This window comes from Rattus norvegicus, chromosome 15 (assembly GCF_021556685.1).
Source record: "Rattus norvegicus strain SHRSP/BbbUtx chromosome 15, alternate assembly SHRSP_T2T, whole genome shotgun sequence".
NCBI lineage: Eukaryota > Metazoa > Chordata > Mammalia > Rodentia > Muridae > Rattus > Rattus norvegicus.
This window is the reverse complement of record NC_141548.1, coordinates 17,750,821-17,774,371: the sequence shown is the minus strand read 5'-3', so window position 1 is coordinate 17,774,371 and position 23,551 is coordinate 17,750,821. Positions and strand designations below refer to the sequence as shown.

At 40.3% G+C, this 23,551-nt stretch overlaps 1 protein-coding gene across 10 annotated transcripts in view; it reads right to left on the bottom strand.

The window, feature by feature from the left end:
- Positions 1-23,551, bottom strand: part of Fhit (fragile histidine triad diadenosine triphosphatase) — a 1,549,291-nt gene that overhangs the window by 1,031,932 nt on the left and 493,808 nt on the right. For 2 of the 10 annotated variants that reach the window (NM_001431361.1, NM_001431362.1), the window contains 1 exon segment: positions 6,363-6,463. The gene's annotated coding sequence lies outside the window, so the exon portion shown is untranslated. 10 annotated transcript variants of the gene reach the window in all.

Here is a 23,551-nt window from a genome sequence, read left to right as displayed (position 1 = left end):
CAGATGCCATTTGTCCTAAATCTAAAATTCTGCTTGAGACTTCCAACTCCAGCTTCAGCAGTGCATACTTTCCATGGTTTACTTAAAGGGATAGATTCACTGTCAGTGGGTATCTGTTGAAAAGACCTGTCAAGCCTGGTGATAATGGTCGTGATGGTGGTGGCGCATGCCCTTAATCCCAGCACTCAGATGGCAGGGGCAGGTAGATGGTAGGAGGTGTTTGAGTCACTCCAGTATAGCCAGTGTGGTTACACAGGAGAAGACAGAGGAGGAAGAGGAAGAAGAAAGAAGACATTAGTGATTTTGCTCTGTGTTGCACAAATTTCTTTCCAGAGGGAGATATGAGCAGTACTTACCCATCCTCCTCAGTTCTCAGTGAACCAAAAGCAATCCGCCAGAGTTCACTCTGGAGAGCCAAAGAATTTATTGAGCTTCCTTACTGGACATAGGTGTGGGGTTACTTACTGGAGAGTGTGTGTTCCCTCAAAAGGTTGCACCAGAAAGTCTTTACCCAACAGAGATGATGGCTTTCAGGAAGCCATACAGATGGAGTCTGCTACTGACTCCTCTGAACCCTCCTCTAGCCCTTCCCCAAGCTCGCATGCAGTTAAGGCAGGGTTGCACATACAATAGGTGGTATGGAGTGGCTATGAGGGGACATTTGAGAACCCCATGAACCCCCACACCTTTGTGTGGGTGTAAATATTCAACAAGCCTAAATAGGATGATCCATTGAAAGCAGGTACAGATGACCTTCCCAAAGTTAGAGCTGTTTGGCTCAGACAGATGATAGTTCTGTATAACACTGTATATCAAGTATATTCTTAAATAAAATTGACTTAATTTTTAATTAAGTGCATGGTTACAAGGAATAAAACAATTAATAGTGCAATCTGTTATTATTCCTGTGATTAATGCCATAGTATTAGTGGCACTCTGATCATTCGTCTACATTAGCACAGATATTACTAGGGCAGAAAAGTCAAGTAATAAGTTACTATGGTAGTAATACAGCTTCAACTTAGCAGAGTCCCTGCAAAGTCCTTAGGAGTTCCCAGGAGTCTTTGGAACTCCTTTTGGGAAGAATCACCTAGACTTCAAACCTAGTTTGCCAAAACTGTTAATTTGGGAGAGAAAGGAAAATACTCAAACTCTCTAGACATGTTAGTTCATAAGATTCAGAGCCACTTTCCTACAGTCTCATTGTTTGGTCATTATAACAATATGCTACTAGTCTCCTCTCAACCACACTTACTTGCAACATCATTACCTCTTCTAGTCAGTCACTGATACAGAAAATCCATTTGACCTGCTCATAGGCAAAAATTTCCTGCATCCCTTGACAACCTCAAACATAAGAAATTCTATGATTAGCTACAACAAAGATATACAAAACATAGTTGGAAACATGTCTGTAACATGAGCATGTTCAACTCTAGATGACCACATGTGATGTCTCTGGTGTGCAGGCCACAGTCAAATGAAGTAAAACTCCCTCAGGCTAGACAGAAATGGAGTGAAAAGAGCCTCATTCAACAGGCCATCTAAGAACCTACCTATTGTATTTTCAATCATATTTATGGAATAATTTTTATATAACAATATGATTCTTGAGTCAACTGCATCAACATCACATCAGATACTTGTTTAATATGCCTGTCCCAGCACTATAATAAACCTATTGCCTACACACACACAAATACACACATACACACACACACACACACCACACCACACACATACACACACATATACACCACACACCACACACATACACACACATATACACCACACACCACACACATACACACACACCACACACACACACACACACACACACACACACACACACACACACACACACAGAGGTAGGGACAGATCTGAAGAGGATAGTAAATCAACAAACAAAACTCCCAGAAACGAAGGGCAGGGCCTTATGGTTCCTACCAAATATCTGAAGAATTAACACACAAATATTTTTCAGGGAAGTGAAGAAGGAATGCTTATAACTACATTTTATGAAATTGTTATTGTCTGGATTCCAAGCTAGTCAAAGATATAAAAAATACCACAGGTGAATTATGCCTGATAAGAACAGATACAAAAATCCTCAACAAAATAAAGAACTGAATTCAAAACAGAAATAAGTTTTGAATCCATGATCAGATTAGATATTTTTCAACTTACAATATAATTGCAAAAGTTCAGATTTATTTATTTATTTATGAGTGTTTTGCATGCATGTATGTATTATGTATGTATGTATGTACATATGTATGTATGTATGTATGTGTACTGTATGTGTGCCTACTGCTTGTTGAGTTAAAATGGTTCTGAGTCACCATGTAGGTGCTGGGAATCAAACCTGGATCCTCTCCAGGAACAAGTATTGTTCACCACTGAGCCAGCTCTCTAGCCCAGGATCTAAAAAGTTTAATGTTAAATACCATAGCAGGACAACAGGAGAAACCATAGAATTATCTACATCGATGCTAATGCTTTCACAGCACTTTATGATTTAAAAGATTTTGCAACAAATTAAGCCCAGAAGCAATGTATCTCAATATAATAAAAATCATTTATGACAAGATCATAGCAAACATCAAATCAGTGGTGAACACTCAAAGGTTCCCTGACTGCTGTCAGGAACAGACAAAGGCTTTCACTTGTTCCATGCAAAACAGAACAAATGCGAGAGGACTCAAAACTCAGATTTGCAAATTGGGGATGAAACTTGGTGATGTAGCTCAGTGGTAGAGCAGCTGCCTTGCAAATTGGGGATGGTCAAGCAGTCATATATGTTATGTATGCTTGTATTCAAGTATCTGAAAAACTGTGAGATCTGGGCTCTTTCTTGTCCTAAACATTTCAGATAAGGTACACCCAATCTGCACTTGATTTTAAATATACTACAATGCTATGGCAACAAAAGTAACACAATACAGCATGAAACAGGCCCAAATGGCCTCAGGGACAGAATAAGAGCTAAGAAGTAAACTAACATGTTTCTAGGCAAGTGACAAGAACAGCGAGAAATCATAGTGAAGGACGATCTCTTCAGCAAACATGGTTGCGAAAACTTAATATCCATAAGCAAAATACCAAACTGTGTTCTGGTCATCCACACTGTAAGAGAAACAACTTAAAGGGAGCTATAGTCCTAAACATAACAAGTGCAACGTTTAAATTGCAAGAAGAAAACACAGAGGAAAACTATTCACATTGGTCTTGGCAAGAAAATGTTAAAGAAAATATGTCATCGAAGTCACTAGAAGCAGAACTCAACAAGTGATGAAACTAACTGTTCTTATCTGGACAGCACAGAGTTCAACAGTTCAACAAAGAAATCCTATGGTACCTGAGAAATGACTTGAAAGGGGTGAACATAAAAATACATCAGGAGACAGGAGAAAACCTGCCTGCTCTTTCAGATGACTATAGAGTTTGGTGGCCAGAACTCAGATTAGGGGGCTAACAATCGCCTTGCATCTCCAACTGCAAGGGGGTCAAATACCCTCTTCTAGCATCTGTGGGTGCCTGCACACAAATGCACATATGCATGAATAAATCTTTAAAACAAATCAAATACATCGAGAACTTAAATAAATCAAGGCTCGGAAAATAAATTGATTACAAATGGACAAACAACCTGAGTAAATCACTTTCTAGAGAAGTGATGTAAATTTACTCACACACAAAAGTTACCCATCAGATACTGCCAGGGAAGTGCAAATGAGACCTACGATGAGACATTAGCTCACACTGGATAGAATGGCTATCATCAAAACACAATGGAAAACAAGTGTCAGCGAGGGGAAGAAGGGGAAACTTAGACACTGTCGGTATGAAATAAATTCATACACATATTGTGGGAAACAATACGGTGGTCCTCAAATTTTTAAAAATACAAGAATGATCTGGCTTAGGGTATGTACCTACAGGAAATGAAGTAAATATCAATCAATGTGTGCTCTGGCTTTCATGGTAGCCTTGTCCACAAAAGCCACAACAGGGATCCAAAACCAAGTTCTTCTTAATCGACAGTCCTCTTAATCAACAATCCCCTGGCCAATGAATGGCAAAAGAAAGAGCGATATAAATAATGGGGTGCAATATTCATTTATTTCAAATGGACCTACCACCAGTGACATCAATGGATCTAGTCAGCATGTGACATAAAGCAAACATGGTACAAAGACAATCACTGCACACAAACACCTAGATGGGAAACTTAGCTGAAGTCACTGAAGCAGAAGGTGGCATTGGTAGGAAAATAGGGAGATGCTTGTCAAAGGGTTCAAAATTTTGTTTGCATAAGATGAATAATTTTTGGAAATCTGTTGCACTGCATTGTGACTATAGCTGAGAATGGTTTGGCAAAGAGAGTAGGACGTGGGTTGCACAGAGAATAGCATGTGAGTTTGACATCCCACCAAATAACATGTGAGACAGTGTGAATAATAATTAACTTGATTTAATCTTGTTGTAATATGTACACATATCAAATAACACATTGAGCTCTTTGAATGTCTACAATTTTAATTTGCCAGTTATGCTTTGAGAAATCTGGGGGAATGTGTATTTCTGTGGCTACTAAAAGACTATCTGGGACAAAGAAGCGATACTTGAAGTGTGGCTGTGCCCCATTGCAGAGAATGGAATTTGAATCTGAACGAATGTCTGTCTGAGCAATCCTGGGTTTATTAAAATTTTAAAGAATCTTTTGCTAAGTTATGCATTAGAATTACTAGGGGAGCCAAGGAGTTAGGGGAAATAGCAGAGAAGGCAGGTTCCCAGAGACAGCTTAAAACTTTTAAAACTTAACAGTTCGGCAAGGAAATCCTCAAAGTACTTGTCACTGTTGACTTCAAATGAGCCAGAAGCAGTTCAATCCATCCACTGGATGTCCCAGATCCCCAGCCAGGCCCATCCAGAATTTTACAGGAGCGTGAGCCAGCTGGTAGGGTATCTTAGAACCCCTCTATGTCTCCCACATACCCCAAAGCCCAGGAACAGTTGCGCTCTTGTAATCAGCCAGGAGAGTTGCATTGATTTTCTCTCACACCACCCATCCATGCCCAGGCGCGGACAGGGTCTGTAACAACATGTTTCCCAGTAAGTGAGGTCCCAGTTCCCTGTGCAACACAGCCTTCCTGCTCTCAGACACAACCCAGAGCCTCATCTGTACCCCTTTGATTACTACTGACTTGGGGTCAACCCAGTCTCTTCAATCAAAAATCAATGCCAAATATCTGAAGGACTGACCTGCACACTCTTCATCACTGAAATCCACCAAGTTTGGGCAACAGCAAAAACTTCCACTCAAGAGAGACAGTTAGTCTTGTAATAGACTCCCAACAAATGTAATGTTGACATTCCCAGGATACATAAAACCAAGCAATATAAAAGGCCACAATAAACTGACAACCCCCGCTCCCCAAATATTCCTATAGAAATGTTCTGCAACAAAGATTTTCTCCATGACCATAAGGATGCAGAATTTAAACCAACATTTAATTATGAGCATGAGTAAAGAATTGAAGGACATTACAAAGGATATGAACAAATACATCAATAAGTGTGGAGGACACAAACTGCTGAGGGAAGCCCAAGACGACATGAACATATGGGTCAATGAAGTGACACAGACAAATTCAATGGAGAGAAATACTAGGGAAAACCCAAACTGAAATGAATATAGGATTGAAAATATCAATATCTGAATTAAGAAACTGCAAAGAAAGCAATAGAATGGATTATATAGAATATCAAGAACTGAAGATAAGGAAGAGAAAATGAACCTCTCATAAAATAGTACAAAATTTAAACAGAGAGAGAGAGAGAGAGAGAGAGAATTCAGCAAATGTGAAACACCACGAGAAAACAAGAAGCAGTCCTGCACAATGACCACATTAGCAGATCCATCATGGCAACATTTGCTGGTCCATCTGCAGATTTAAAGCTATAGGCAATCAATGGCTGTTGAGAGGAAGAAACCGTTTTCTCGAAGGAAGTAGAGTGGGGGCGTGGGGAGGGAGGGAGAGAGGAATAGAGAGAAGAGGGGGAATAAGAGGGGCAGAGAGAGAATATAATCATATAAGGAGAGGAGCCATGTGGGAGAAGTTGGAGTCTGGAGGAGAAGGACTGAGTAGAAATGATGGAAATGCATGTATGAAATTATAAAAACAAAACAAATTAAAATGTGGCAAACACATGGACTCTTCTCTTGAATTCAATCCACATGTAGAAAAATGTGAATAAAGTCAATACTTACATATAGATGAATGTCTACTACAGAATAGAAAAAAGCCAGAAGGAGAGCTTATGTGTGTGCACATGAACTATGAATTCCGTGGGCATACCGTGCCTATGAAAGCCAGAAGAGGGCATCAGAGTTCCAGGTCCTGCAGTTACAGGTGGCAATAGGCTGCCTAAAGTGGGTGCTGGGAAACGCTCTGGTTCTCTGCAAAAGCAACAAGTGCTCGTAAGCACTGAGCCATTCCTATAATCCCTCCATGCAAATAAGTACTTTTAAAAATGAAGAAAGTTTTTGAGTAAAGTCTACATATGAACCTTTGTGCACACATACCTACCTACAAGCACACATCTATACTAACAAGTATATATACACACATATGTACAGCACACAGAAATACACACTCCAAAATAGAATTGAAAGCATATTTCTAAGTGCAGAACTAGACTTATCTAATCGAGATTGCTTGAGCAGAAACCTAAGCATTTGTGTTTTCAAGGACTGTAATGGTTACTTCAGGGTCTGCCAAAAAGATGAAAGGCATCTCTCTAGACCACCAATGCTACACCTATTTACAAGAAATCAACTGTAAAGACACTGCAGGCAGCGCACATCCTGACTGTTTAGGAAACTCAGCCACCATTTAGTCACTGTCTATTCACCAGCTATAAATTCTTCTTGTAAAATTATCAGTGACTTTTAGAAAAGTCCAGCTCCCCACTCTTTCCTGTTAACATGTTGTTTTCACTCTGTCAGGATAAAATTGGCTCTCAACTTTGGATGCTATTCCACATACGTCTTGAAATGTATTTAGTCAGAATTTTCTGATTTTATATGAATGCTGGTTAACCAGACATAGGTCTTATTTTTTTTCCATCTTATACAAAATCCTTCAAGAGAAAAGACAAACTCAGTTCATGTTCAAATCGCCAAATTGACTTGAATCTTTGAATGCCATTCAAAGTTTCATGTTATATACTTAACTTTAAAAAAATGACTCAGTGTAAATGCCATGTCTAGTTATAATCCTATTCCTGGGATCTCGCTTTCACTTGCAATAGAGTGGAAAGGAAGATTCTATGGCTGCCAAAATATAATTGATCATCTGGAAACAACAACCAAAAAGTAGAATTGCTCTTCTTTCTAGAAAATAGAAAAGCATGCAAATAAATCAGCGATTTTCCTCTAACAAACCCCAGAAGTAGTGAGACATATTCTGATGGTTTTAGGGGATGGGACAAAGAAATCACTAGGCTACCTTCCTGTCCCAGATGACAACATGTCATCTGCCAGTCATTCCTGAAAAGCACTGGGCTAGAAGCAAGTGATACTAGTGCACTCAATGATGGGAAGACATCTGAACACAAACCAGCATGTCATGAAGCTCATCCACAGAAAAATTCTTCAAAGGAATGTTAAGAAAAGGGAAGGAAAAAAGAAATGCTACTTCAGGGTCAGATGAGGTTGAAACGCTATGGTTTACACAGAGCTGAGTAAGCTCTCTTACGGGATTTCTCAGAGTAAGCTCTCCTCTAGCAATGCACGCTTTGCTTTGCACAGAGGAGGAAAAAGCCAGCCTTGAGGAGATTTGAGGAAATATTGGTGGGCACAGGTCAGACAGTTAATGGGAATGCTCAAGCATGTCCCCAAACTCTGACAAAGCAGCAAGCACGTGCCCAGCAATGACCTCCTCCTCTGCCCCCTGCATCAAGTCCCTCAGCTTCTCTGCATGGGCTGCATTGGCTCTGAAAGAAAGATGATGCTTATTAGTGAAGTGCCTTGGGATGGTTGGGCAGGAAACACTAAATAAGAGCCAATTATTGCCCTCATTACAAGGCAGATGATCTAATAAAGCATCTCAATTAACTTACAGAGTTTGGATGCCTCTTTTCTTCTTGCCTTTTCAATAATCTAGCTTTCCCGAGACCAGACTAAAGAGAACAAAGCAAATACTTCTAAGGAAATACACACAGAAACTGTAGTGAGATTTTTGAGAATTCTGGAATTTGGAAAGCAAACCATTATTATAAGAACACGTTTTTATTTTAATCCCAGGTGTGGGATGTGTGGCTGCTTCAGACTGTCCACAGCAGCTAAGCATGATTTGCCTCGTGCTCTAGCAGAGGCATGGTTTTGCCAGCTGCAGATAATTTCTGCAGCTGTGTGATGTTTGGATTAATGGGAATATTTTAGAGAGTACATCAATGTGAGGGTCCCAAAAGGCAGCGTGGGCGGCCATTGGTTGTTTAGGAGTAGGTTATAGTTTGATAATAGCTGTAGTCAAAGAAGAAACAAAAGGAAAGAAATTAGATCAGGGATTTTCCTAATTTTTCTGTCCCCTCTCTTCTAACCTTGTTTCTCTCCTGTCTAGTATCAGGGGCTAAAACTGAGGGAGGGTGGGAATAAAGGGTGGGTAAAGAAGAACCCACAAAGTAGCGAAGACCAGCTATAAGAAGCCATGGAGGAAATTTTCCTCTGTTTTTTTCTTCATTTCGATTCTTGATTTTTACATTGCTGGAAATGGAACTCTGGGCGTTGTACATGTAGGTTACTCTTACTCTGTCCTGAGCTATCCCTCGGCTTTCTGATCAGATTCCTCTCTACAGATTTTCAGAGAGAATCACCTGCAAAAATCCAAATTTCTTAGCCTTGTGTACAACTTTCATAGGCTCTACCTTTCAAGTTTGGAGGCTGATAAAAGTTTAGGTTCAGGTCCCATTTTTGTGCATCTTAAGTTATTTGTCTTCCCTGATCCCTTAATTCCCGGGTGCTCTTGTCCCAGAAAGGGTCAGAGACTATGCCTTGGCAGTTCTACAAAAACAGTTAGGTCACCCATCGATTCAATGTGACTACATAAGAGGGACAAATATACAGTGACTTCCCAACTCCAAATCCTTCTAGCGGTCCTAGGAGGAAGGTAAATTTTAAATAGAATACAAAGTATGCATAAATACACAGTCCCAGTCAAGATATGGTCCTGACCTATTGACCCATCATTGTTTAGGCTCTCCTGCTATGTAGCCTACCAAATTGTAAATCTTTCTCCTGGAGACATGTTCCTCTGACTGACCCCACTTCTATTGCAATTTCCATGGGGAATTGCAATTTCTTGGGATCCATGTTTTCAATAGTCCAATAGCCAAAGGAAGGGACACATGTGTCACTTTAGAATATCCTCATTGACTTGAAGCAAGTCGTAAGCTGTGGGCAAGAAACACTGGCCTCGTTTGAGGCTTAGTTAAAACGTGGACTTGCAGGCATCTTTGCAAATCTACTCAAGCAGGATCTGTATCTCAACAAGATCCCTGGAGATCCCTCAATGTGAGAGGTGCATTATATGAGCTGAGTAGCTCATTTGTAAGTAACTGGGGAGCCACGATAGTCAAATATTGTTAAAACTGGAAATAAGATCATTTTCCTCTCTTGCTCCACTGGATCTATATTTGATTCCTCAGGACTTCAGTGTAGGATGGGGCTTCTTTCTTCCTTTCGGTTTATACTAGTCCAAGCTATTCTCATTTGTCTCCAGACCTATTACAAAGACGAGCCAGTTCACTACAATGAATGTCCTCCAGGATCCCTCTAAAGGCACTGAACTACTGCAAAAGAGTTACTTTATTTTAAATTGTCTGTCCACCCGCTATGTGTGTATGTGTATATGTATATGTTTATGTTTATGTGTATGTGTATATGTGTATACGAAAGAAAGACAGAGACAGAGACAGGAAAACAGAGACACAGAGAGACAAAGAGACAGAAAGACACACAGAGAGATAGCAAAAGAGAGACAGAAACACACACACACACACACACAGAGAGAGAGAGAGAGAGAGAGAGAGAGAGAGAGAGAGAGAGAGATGCCCATGGATGCCAGAAGAGGTAACCACTGAGAAATCTTTCCAGCCACTGAGAGGAAGGGAAAAAAAACTCTGAAGAGATACAAATGTGATCAGAGTATTCTTCTCATTTCCAAGCAAAGGCCTTGTTTCCCTCTTCACCTTGATTATAGCACCTCTCCCTGTTTTCTTTGTCCTGTGAATTCCCCCTTTGCAATAGAATGTAGTTGGAAAAGCAGTCTTCCCTACCTGTATTCCTCCCTCTATGTCTTGGCCTAGTGGACTCCTCTTCATCTTTCATATCAAGTCAAGTGACCTCACTCCTAAAAACATCCCATGGACTTTCTCCCCAAGAATGAACACACTGTCAATCCTTATACCCAAACCGGTAGAAATTTCCAAACAAATAAATTGTGAATGAACAGATGTCCATTAATATTGTTATTGTGACAACCAAGCATACTATACCCTGTAAAGCTTTTGGCACAAGCTTGGTGCTAGACAAGTTGTTACATATTGGGAATATTAGTTCTGCAAGAAACCAGACACCAAGCAGTGCTCAACATGGGCTCACAATTCAAATTATCTGGAAAATGTCCAGCCCATTAATGTCCAAATCAATTATAGTAGAATCCTGGGTGTGCGATCTAGGCACGTAAGTGTCTTCAAAACCCCATCAGTGACTCCAGCACGCAGTCTGACTGGAGAATAACTACTGAAGCCCTTTCACACTGTGTTCTCCTAGCATTTCGGAAGAAAGTAAGCTGTGTGACAAAAAGTATCCTCATTACTCATAGTATAAGTTCATGGCCTTGACTATTCCCCAGAAAGGGAGAATAATATGAACCCATGTAAGAAAAATCCAGCAATTCATTTCCCCTGAGCCTCTTGACAGTGGCAGATGGCAGGTACTTTCCTTGAATGGCCTGAACCAGATTGAAACCTTCTAGAGGAATGCCAAGTCACTTGAACTGTGATTACGAGAGGAAAGAGTAACACTGGAAGATGGCTGTGGGTTAACCTGAGGGTTAAATGGTAATTTTACAAAACTCATCAGAATTGCATTATAAACCAGTAATAATTGTTTCTAAGAAGCTGTTGCCTCATAGGAACAATTAATTTCAACTGATTTTTTTTAAAGTTAGATATTCTAAGCAGCCAATCAGGCAACAAGAAATGTGAGAGCTGGGAGCTCTCTACTCTACTCTTGACTTAACTACTCAAGAATTTGGGCACTGAAAGACCACACTGGGCTGACTACACCTAACTTACCCCTGAGTTTACAAATGCATACAAAAGGAAGGTAGACTGAAGTATAATTCCTACTCGTTTTGACTATTTCAATACATGAGACTATTTCTCATATGAGAAATATCCAAAGAATATTTACCATATTTCAGTTTTAAGTGCTTCAGAGAGGGGTGGGGGAGCCAGAGCAAGCAGAATGTCTCATCTAAAACTTGCAACATCCAGATACCTCACTTTCTGAGCACCATTTACAATTAATACCCATCAAATCTAAGCCAATATCAAGTCAACACAAAGACTGTGGGATTGTTATAAAATGCACAGGGCATCCTTATAGAAATAATATCTTGGTGAGATAAATTTCCCGCTTTTTCTAATTCCCCATAGAGGCAAATTGCAAAAATAAATAAATAAATGGATAGTATGATTCATGAATATAAATTTTTCTTGGCTGTTAAAATCACATACTGGCATAGTCCTCTCTGGGCCTCAGCCAAATGAGAATACACAGATAATGACAATTTTTCAATAAGTGGTTCCAGGATACAGGCTTTGCAAGATCTGAAAATGAAAGGCACTATTAAAAAGGAATATTATTATTATTGTTATTATTATTATTCTTTCAAGCGCCCAGAGAAACCACAATCAATGATTAGCCATAACAATTAAGCTAATCGTAATACATCTAGAATAAATTCCACGGCAACATGTACTTCATGCTTAATAGTTCAAATTAATTTAATCTGATGGTGTTAGATGTACCAGTTAGGAGCTGGAGAGCACCAAGATTCACATTAGCTTCCACTTTGAAAGATATTATGAAAAGAGAAGGGAGAAAATGAAGCTATAAACAGCAGTGGTAAACAGGAGAGGCTCGGAAATGTTACAGACGAGAATAACTCTCAGCTATTAGGGCTTTAGCAGGGATGATAACACGAAGGCTAGTATTTCTAACCTCACACAGCTCTTCAGATCCAGTAATTGAACAACCCATTTAAGGCAAAAGAACCATAGAAGTCAGAGAAGGGGGTGTCCTGCCTCCCTGTAGCATCCTTTCTTCCCCACTTCTCCCACTGAAGCAGACAGAATACATAATGCATAATTTTCCTGTAACAAATATCAAACAATAAGGCAGAGGAATGTGAGTTAGGGCTAGCACAGAAGTTAAGGGAGCTATGGACTGGTGACCCATCTAGTACGTAACTGTCTTAGCTCTGCTTTTCCTGTGAAGATTCGCTAAGGTACTGTTGACAAACAGCTATCTGCCAAAATCTTATATTACAGTTACAATTTATAACAATAACAAAATTATAGTCCTTGAAGTAGCAACAGAAATAATTTTGTGGTTGGGGTCACCACAACATGAGGGACTGTATTGAAGGGTTGCAGCCTTAGGAAGGTTGAGAACCACAGATCTAGGCAATTTTCTGTTGCAAAGAGTCACTGTGTATACTGTAGGATGTCCATAGTATCTGTGACCTCTACTCAGTAAGGTGACTAACAAACACCATTATCCCCTATGTTGTGGCAAGAAAATGTCCCCAAACACAGGCAAAAATGTTCTCTGTCAGACTTTTCTTCCCTTCAGCTATATTGAGCTGTCGTGATGTGCAAGGCATCTCTGTTCGTAGGTTCCCAGGGTCCTCTCTGAGACCTTCTGGGGATGTGGCCCTGTTCTACACAGAAAAATTGAGTTTTCCCTGTTTTCATAGAAAAAGAGACCAGAGCAGGCCTGAACTATCCTGTACCAGATTTATTGTACATGAAGTTCCAGCTGGAAACTGAGCTGGAAAACAGTCTTGAACCTTGATAAAAACAGTAATTGTGCCCAATGCCACTGTCCCTAACCTGCAAAAGCTATTGGAGTAGAACCTGGATATGCATAAGCAGAGTAGCCTCCAATAGAAAGCAGGGGGCAAGAGTCTCCCTGGAGCTTACACAGTAGAAAGTGGTAGGACATCCTGGGTTACTCTGCCTGGAGTGAAACTCCTAGAGCCCACCTCTGTCTCCTTCACACTCACACCTTTACCAAATTTCTTTGTATCTTTTGACCATAGAACACAATATCTTGGGACAACAACTTCTGGTACCAGTAGCCTAGCCCTTCAGAGAATTTCATAAACACACACACACACACACACACACACACACACACACACACACACACACACACTCACCCCAACCATTATATTGAAGGCCACTAATTTCAGGTATGGTGAGAACGTGGGTGCTACTAGCTAAAGAAAGACTTAAGTATGCTAGCTCATTTCAACCTTCCACAAAGCACATAACACTTTGGCATGCATTTTTACAATGACTTATTTTCAAATCCAATTCATATACCATATGACTAACTCTTCTAAATGTTTTGAGTATATGTATCCAATCTCTGGACCCTAGTGAAGTGTCTTCTCCATAACCGTGGACTTGCCTCCTGTGAGTGGTCTGATGGATTTCCAGAGTTTGTCACGTAGCACAGTTTTAAAGTTCATCATGATATACCATGTATTAGTACTATACTTCTTTTCAATGGACACACCATCTCTTTTTGTTCCATTTCCAGTGCATAGGGAGTTGTGCTGCTCTCACTGGGAGGTACCATGACTAGTGCTGCTCCACCACGTCTCTTGGGGGAAAACCTAGGAACACAGTTAATGGGGTACATTTCTGTTTGACTTTCTGTTTCTCGACTTAACTGACTTGTTACTTCCCATCTCCAGAGGGTAGGATTCTAATTCTTCTACATTCTTGCTAATGATTTGGCTCTGATTTTATTTATGCACATTTTAAATAGGTGTGACAGGGATTATCATGATTTGGTCAGCACTTCTGTGAGGGTTAATTATGTTAAACATTTAATGTGAGCTTACTAGCCAATTCTAAACCTTCCTTGGATAATGTCTACTCAGAGATCATTTAGCCATTTGAAAAGAATTATTTGTCTTTTTTTTTAACCTGGATACAAATCCCTTCTCAAACATATTATTTGGAAAAAAAAAACTCCCATCATGTATTTAATTTTTTTCTCAGTGATAGTCTTCACATCACAAAAGTCTTAATCTTTATGATGTCTCATCTTCCTCTTTCATTGGAACACTTTGCTCTAGAAATCATAGCTTTGAAAGCATTGTAGGACACAGCCTGAAGTAGATTATATCATGTCTGTGAAACAATCACGTGACACAGCCTGAAGCAGATTACATCACAGCTATGAAACCACTATTTAATCTTTACCATTTCTATGACCACCCATTTTGATTTGCTTTTTGTGTCTGATGTCATGTTTAGGTCTAATTCCATTCTTTTGTATGTGACATCCTCCAGATCTTTTGGGTTTCTTCTTGTAACAGTTTCATATACTTTTTGACTGCACATGTTAATACATACCAATACACAGAAACTAGGTGTACGACTAAAATCATATTTTAAAAGCTTTTGCATGTCTTTGTTCTGTTTTATATGTTTATTCTTGCTATTTTTGAGTATATTTAGTATTCTGTATCAAGAAGCAGTGCCACGATTGGCACGTGGTAGCTATTTAATACTTTATAAGTACCTTTGCTCCACATATATTCACTTACAAGCACTCCATATATGTTAATTATATAATAATCCCATTGCGATAGTGGATTGGTAAGAATCAATACTTCAACATGAGCAACTGACGATGCCAAAAGTAATTTTCCTCAGAATAACTCCAGGGCTGGAAAAAAGGTGATAGCAATTGAGAGAAGGTCAGCACTGGAAAATGGGACTTAAGTATTTGTGTTTGAGGAGTGTGGTATATGTCCTCACACCCATACAGTGTGTGCCACTGCGCACACAGAGCCGGAGGAAGGCACCTACTCTCCCGCTCCATTGTCTTTAACTTATCCCCTTGATACATGGTCCCTCTTTGAATCTAGAGCTTGGTTTGTGAGCAACCAAGTTCAATGGTCTCCCATCTCAGCTCACCATAGTGCTGAAGTTACACTTCCATGCACATGACACCTAGCTTTTGACATGAGTTTTGAAGATTTGAGCTTGAGTCCCGGTGGCCATTCTTATCTGCAGTGCTGGTGGTCGATAACAATTTCTTATGAAGCATACGCAAACTATACAAAAATACACAGTCCCAAATCTAGCATCAGTGGATGACATTCCCAGTTCTGGACAAGCTGCTGACAATGGAGTTGGTCTTCCTCTAATTTACTAAATGGTTTGAAATCTAATCACAAGAGCTATCAAGATTGATCTGATGACTCAAAAGCTTTTGCCACACTCCTGAAATTACATTAATGACTAGGTGAGTGAAGGACCAAGTCAATTAGAACCAGATAGGAAACCAATGACTGAGAATTAGGGAATCATGAACTAATAATATAATAAAAAGTCATCAATTTTCAAAACTCCTCTTTCTCTAACTATAGAGAAATGTATCATCAGAAATGGTTTTGTAAAGACGGAAATTATAAAGATATTTGATCTTGGGAACATTTTCCCAGATGTATGAAAACTGCGCTTTCACTGACTCAACCTAGACATATAAAATGTGAGTCTGGTCAATTTTCAGGGGAAAAATATAGTTGGAGCAGTCAGTTGACTATTGCAAGTTCAAACATGTTTGTGGTAGAAAGTCAGTGCTCCTGGCTGCCCGTCCAATTCCCACCATCTTTACGGAGTTCTGAAATGATTCCATAATAACCAACATGCAATGTCTTACATTACATGACATCATTCTAGTGCGCCACATATAAGGCTTATGAGGTGAGTACTCTTACCTCCCCGATATGTACCAGGATATAAATTGACATGCTACAGGCTGTAGTATGAAGCTAAACCCTGTACTCTGCCTGTATAAATAATATCTCTCTATGGTTTCAGAATAGCAGCAACTAGACACACACAGGTTAAACACAGGAAGCCCACCTTCAAGTTGAGTCTTTTTTTTTGTTTACACTAGGCAAGGCTGTCTTCAATATACTTATAATAACTCGATATGCCAAATAACATTTTGAGGTTTATTTCTGCCCAACACAGAAAACAGCCCTGTGCTTCCCCTGGGATCATCAGCATTGTCTCATGTGACTTGGTCTGGGCTTAGCAAGAATTGCTTTATCATTCTTAAATAAAAACCATTGCAGAGGATGCAGAAAACAATTTCCCTTTCAGTCTCCCCACTCCTGCCCATATTGAGAAAGATGGATTCTAAAGTGCTGAAGGAAAGCTCACAATATAATAAAAACTCAGAAATGTGCTGGGTCCCTCTACTCTCTCCCTATATTTAGGAAGTAAAATTTAATATGAGGCTCAGCCCTCTGGAGAACCCAGTGTATGGGAATGTTAATACACTTTTATATGTATTTTAACTGAGATAAACCAGAAGCAGATAGAGAAGCCAGGACAGTGACAGTGAAGACACAATTATGATAAGACTAATCCAGCCAATAGCCATGGAGGCAGATAGTGGCGGTACTGTGATGCTCTTGTATAGTTTGTATGGATCGAAAACTATATCCATATAAAATGCGGATGAGGCATGAGCACTGTTATAGGAAAGCAAAGATAACTTACCATGTGACTCCAAAAAATAAAGCTTATCCAGGAGACCAAGGAGCATCTGTTCTCTTATTAAAATGCCATCCAAAATGTATGTATTTTATAAATGGAACTCTGCATCAAATCAGTTGTTTGAGAAAAGAGTAATAAAAAGGGGTACACTGTGTCTATAAGGAAAAAAAATCAGGGAAATCTTAATTCTGTTTTCTACAACTGAGATAAAGCCTTAGAGTAAACTTGCAGATAAATTCAAAATCCCACTGCTAGAACTAAGCTCATGCATGTGCTACCACCTGTGCTGCCCTTCTCAGTCCAGAACATGGGAACCTTCTGAAATGCACACAAGGATTTAAATGCACCGGTCCTGAAACTTGACTGATCGTCTAACTCAGCCCTTTTGTCAAAAGGAATGTTACTCCAGTTAGTCCAGGTTTCGGCAAACCCACACTGACTTCCTTCTTTCAAGGTACACTAACTTTCTGTTAGGGACCCATTCTGAAACACAGTTTCCCACCCTTCCCATAGGTTCAACCAACATTCTATTGTTTACCATCACCATGTTTCTTTCCCTCAGGTCTTTGTAGAGCACAAGAGCAAAACAGTAGCTTCTATCCCAGCAAGCTTGGAATTTTCTACAGTCCTCTATTCTCTTTTTGATAAATTCTACCTGGTACCTCTACCCCCTCCAAGAGGAATTCAGTTCCAAATGATTCTGTGATTGTTTGGGTCCCAGATAGTGGAACTGTTTGGGAAGGACTAGGAAGTATGGCCTTGTTGAAGAAGGTGTATCACTGGGAGTGGGCTTTTAGGTTTGTTTCAAAAGCCCATGTCAGACCCAGTCTCCGTTTCTGTCTCTGTCTGTCTGTCTGTCTTCATCTCCATCTCTGTCTCTGTCTTTCTGTCTGTTTGCGGCCTGCAAATCAGGATGTAAAGCTATCAGCTATTGCTCCAGTGCCATGCCCATCTGCTTCTTGCCACAATTATAGAGTAACCTTCCAAAACTGTAAATCCCCAGTTAAATGTTTTCTTTATAGGAATTGACTAGGTCACGGTGTCTCTTCACAGCAAGAGAACAGTAGTTAAGATACCAATAAGGATGATTTGGTCTTTCTTATCCCTGTCCCTTCCCTATCTACCCATCACTTCTACTAAACCATGCATCTACTTCCTTTGGAACACTACTTATGAAACTACTTCCTCAAAGTACTTTTCTTAGGCCACACTATCTTCCACTCCCCATAGAAGTCTTATTTCTTCAGCCTTTACATGTTCACTCTGTGTTCTATTTGTGATGCTTTTGTCCCTTCCAAATGTTCCTGAACTATAGATGCCTGAGGCAGAGGGCATGCCTCATGTCACCCTCACAGTCCTGAGAGTATAGCTGAGGACTCTGTACCCTCGAGGCCATGAACATACACTTCCACTCAATGCTGAGTCTGTTTGGTAGGGAAAAATTGAGTAATATATGCATGAAAATATCACAACAAAACAAATTTCTTTGTATGCTAATTAAAAAGCAATTCTAATAGCCTGCCTATTCTTAGACAAGAAGTTTTGTTTCTATGCTTGTATCTGTCTACCAAAATGTTAAGTCTAAGTCCATAGGTAAGGAAACCTCAGGGGCCAAACTACTTGGCCATATGCGCATGGAAAATGGTTGGTCTGAGCAAGGAAGAAAGAAACTACTTGTATGACCGCTGTTCCCAAACAGTAGACATTCATGTGGGGAAGTGGTTTCAAGATGTCAATAGACAAACAGCATACTTCCTCAGCTGGACCAGGATAGGCATTCACTGATCCCAGAATCCTTTTCTGCTTGGGGTGAGTGCAAGCTTAGAACCTTCTTGCCACAGAATCTTTGGTGGTTCTTGTCTGTTTTGTCTATGTTGATTAAGACACAGAGTCAACATCCATTGGGAGAAGGTTCACATAAGGAAAGAACAGAGCACACAGCATTCTCTGCCTCCCTACCTTGCTATGATTTACATACTGAATGGCTTAAGATGGAGAGAGTTGAATCTCTGAAGTTGAATAGTCAACAACCTTCTAAACAAGGAAAAAGAAGTTTCCACTTTAATGACTATGACAGGTTTACCTTGCTATTAAATTTTAATCACATAAGATTTACTGCGTGATGAGACTGGTTTTGCTGCCCTTGTAAAACATACTGAAATACATAAACAGTAAATGACTTCACCGAGCCTGCTGAAATTATAAAAAGAAATAAAGAAATAAAGAAATAGACACAGGCTACAGGAACATTCAGGGAGCTGTCTGATGTCTAAGACACAGAACAAAGCAATTTGCAATGATTCAGACACAAAAATGACATGCTCCAAGAATTATGAAAAAAGCCAATTAACTTTAACTACAAGTCCACTTCCTAGTGCATACTACAATAAACGAACTCACCACGCCAAAGGAAGAAAGTATAGATGTAAGTGCAGATGGCTGAATAATCTTTTATTAATGGGAACCTTTTCCCTTGATATGAGCTCAAAGGCCAAGAAATGGCATATGCAAGGATCTGTTCACATGGGTGCTGCCCAGTAAGTGATGTCTGGAAAAGGCAGAAGTCAGAAAATGATAAGAAAGGCTAAGGGGTACGGTGGGTGTTTAAGCCTTGACTGTCTAGTGTGTGTCCCTCCTGAGCAGGAAATCAGCATTAACCTCACCTCTATGCACACTATGTACATCTCATAGTCTACGTGCTGTAAATATAGCTAGCTCCCACCAATAAGAAGGAGCAAGTGAAACTTGCTTTTAATCACAGGAATAAGTTATTCTGTCAATCATTCTTCTTTGGTATATGGCCCAGGTGAAGAATAACCTAAGTGTTCACACACAAACAAAACTGCACACAAAAGTTCATTACAGCATTATTCAGACTAATCAAAACACAGGAAGAAACCCTTCTCTAACAATTGAAGAGTAGAAAGAACACACACACACACACATACACGCACATGACCACACACACATACACTGGGGTATTACTTTAGTTTTTAAAGCTGTAAAACATGCCTGGCACAATTTGCTATAACCTTGAAGACATTATGCTAAGTGAAAGAAGCCAGACATCAAAGACCATATATGAAATGATTCTGTTGCTATGGAATATGCTAATACACATATCCTCCCAGCCACTATCTGCACCTGTGACTGTGGATGTGTTAGAATTCCTTTCAAAGAAGATGAGAATATTGTGGAATTAGAAACTGATGACAGCTACACAGCTCTGTGAAGATATAAACGACACAGTACTGTCCCGTTTGCTCAGATAACCACTGTGGCTCTAAACGCCATCTAGACAGAAGTGTTCTGGTTAAAAAATAAAGGAGGAAGCATATCGAATGGTAATGATCATCATCCTGATGGCATAGATTGCTAGAATGGTTCTGGAAAAGTCACTGGTTCTGGTAAACCAGAAAGCAAAAATCTGCCAAGGTACAAGAGGCTTTTAAAACTGTTCATCGCAACCTTATTTATAATAGCCAGAAGCTGGAAAGAACCCAGATGCCCTTCAACAGAGGAATGGATACAGAAAATGTGGTACATCTACACAATGGAATATTACTCAGCTATCAAAAACAACGACTTTATGAAATTCGTAGGCAAATGGTTGGAACTGGAAAATATCATTCTGAGTGAGCTAACCCAATCACAGAAAGATATACATGGTATACACTCATTGATAAGTGGCTATTAGCCCAAATGCTTGAATTTCCCTAGATGCCTAGAACAAATGAAACTCAAGACGGATGATCAAAATGTGAATGCTTCACGCCTTCTTTAAAAGGGGAACAAGAATACCCTTGGCAGGGAAGAGAGAGGCAAAGATTAAAACAGAGACTGAAGGAACACCCATTCAGAGCCTGCCCCACATGTGGCCCATACATATACAGCCACCCAATTAGACAAGATGGATGAAGCAAAGAAGTGCAGACCGACAGGAGCCGGATGTAGATCGCTCCTGAGAGACACAGCCAGAATACAGCAAATACAGAGGCGAATGCCAGCAGCAAACCACTGAACTGAGAATAGAACCCCCGTTGAAGGAATCAGAGAAAGAACTGGAAGAGTTTGAAGGGGCTCGAGACCCCATATGTACAACAATGCCAAGCAACCAGAGCTTCCAGGGACTAAGCCACTACCTAAAGACTATACATGGACTGACCCTGGACTCTGACCCCATAGGTAGCAATGAATATCCTAGTAAGAGCACCAGTGGAAGGGGAAGCCCTGGGTCCTGCTAAGACTGAACCCCCAGTGAACTAGACTGGTGGGGGGAGGGCGGCAATGGGGAGAGGGTTGGGAGGGGAACACCCATAAGGAAGGGGAGGGGGAGGGGGATGTTTGCCCGGAAACTGGGAAAGGGAATAACACTCGAAATGTATATAAGAAATACTCAAGTTAATAAAAAAAAGAAAGAATAGGAAAATTAAATTCCCAAAATGATTGTCTTGGTTCTCTTGCTTTCTTTATTTTTAGGAGTGTTCAACAACACATATTAAAGAGGTCGAGAGACCTCTTGAGGTTACCAGTATATAGCATATTGCCACGGCCCCAGCCTGGCAACCCTCTCACTGTGCTATCTGTTCCCCATTAAGCATTCAGAGCCTCCTTGTTAATGCACTACATTATGAACCGGATGCATTGTCCGGATAAACTGCATTGTCCGAAACACTGCCCCATTATTACAGAAAATGCAGAATATAATTAGTATTCCTCTTTGCATAAGCCACAGCTCCCAACAACAGTGCCATATATAAAAGCCTTAATTAATAAACAAGAGTTGGGCCATGACCGGTTACACTTATTTGAATTTTATATTGTGGAGAAAGGCCACTGTTCAAATTCCATTTACAAATATCTAAATTCTGGCTAGGGTACATGAAGACAATCTTCTTTGGTGCTAATAGCATTGTGTTGGTCCACCAACAATAGCGAACGATTAACTGCTGGGACGTAAACCATCCTGAGAAATGCTCGGAGCAGGGTGATGATAACATTGTATTCTGGCTGTATTGTATGGTGCAGTTCTTTTATTTGTTCACATGTGTTTTGTATTTAATAGATGCAGGAGCTAGGGTGGCTTTTCATATCACCGTGGAGCCTTAAATGTAACAAAAGAACAACAAAAAAAGGGAGAGCTGGCAAAAAAAATTTCAAGTTCAGTGTTTGGTAGGGCTGGCTGGGAAGGGGGGGGGTTACATCATGGCGCAGTGGATGCCCACAGCTCCTTCCTGCATTTCAGCTCGTTTTATTGATTTTTCTCCTAACCTGCAAGCGAGAAGCACTGAACTAGTATTTCGGACTCTAACATCGAGAAGTCCGTTTATTGAGCACCAACTTAAGGGGTATTTTCATTAAATTGCACCAACCTACCTGATTAAAACCTATCAACTCTACCATCTTGACAACTGCACAATGTCTGCTAGATATGCTCTGAGGCAAACACTGCATCCTGAGGAAAATAATGACCAGAGCGTATCTAAGACTCAGACTCTAAGCGGCATGGCATAGAGAATAGGGGCTGTGCCTTGGGAGGCAGGTCACTCAATAAAGACCACCAGTGCTTGAATCTGAACAGAATACTAAATTCATTGTGAACATGGGGCTGTGAGAACATGGTAATTCTTTTAGTAAAGTCTGTAATAAGTTCTATGGCCTTGTGACAGCAGAGTGGCTCAGGAAGTGTTATACATCAGGGAAGGGCAAATGGACCAGCAACAAAATGTAGCGTTACAGGAGGCTCAGGGAATGGTCCTGCATCTTCCAGGGATTTGGGAGTACAAACCCAGAGACCTTCACAGCCTAAACAAGCTGTCTTCCATTGATGCCTCTTTTGTCAGCTCCAGGCACTGAGCACAGGTTTAATCCCACGGGTTTTAGGAGAATCTATTTCAGCGTGGCCAATACAGCATTTGAATCAAGAACAGGCTGGAAGGATCTGCCTAGGAAGAACTGTCCCCATGGGACTGTTGGAAGTTGGACAGTTATACCCTGCAGCTGGGTGAGCTTGGACAAGCAGTCCAGCTCAACTTCCTAAGTGGCAGCTCATCAGGGTGGAACGACTGCCTAACCTAGGAGGGGTTTGAATTCAATCTCTAGCACTTCCAAAAGTGCAGAACAAAAACCTTACTTCTTTTTAATTAAAAGGAAAAAAGAAAATTTATTGTTGACTTGGAAAAGCTCCTTGAAACTGTTCTTTCCTTTAGCAGAAACTGACACTGCCCTCAGTCAAGCCCCAGGACACTTGCAACGGGGGGGTGTTGATTGAAAGAAAAATGTTAGAACTGTAACTTTCAGATTCTTTAGTGGTCTCCTCCTCTCCTTAATCTCCTTTGTTTGGGTTTGGGGAGGGGGGACTTTTGTTGTTGTTGTTGTTGTTGTTGTTGTTGTTTGTTGGAGTCTGTGGTGGTTTGAAAGAGAATGGTCACCATAGGCTCATGTGTTTGAATACTTGGTCCCTTACTGGTGGAACTGTTTAGGAGGGATTAAGAAATATGGACTTTTAGGAGGAATTGTGTCACTAGTAATGGCCTTTGAGGTTTCAAGTCTCTAACACACTCTCTCTCTCTCTCTCTCTCTCTCTCTCTCTCTCTCTCTCTCTCTCTCTCTCTGTGTGTGTGTGTGTGTGAGTGAGTGAGTGTGTGTGTGTGAGTGTGTG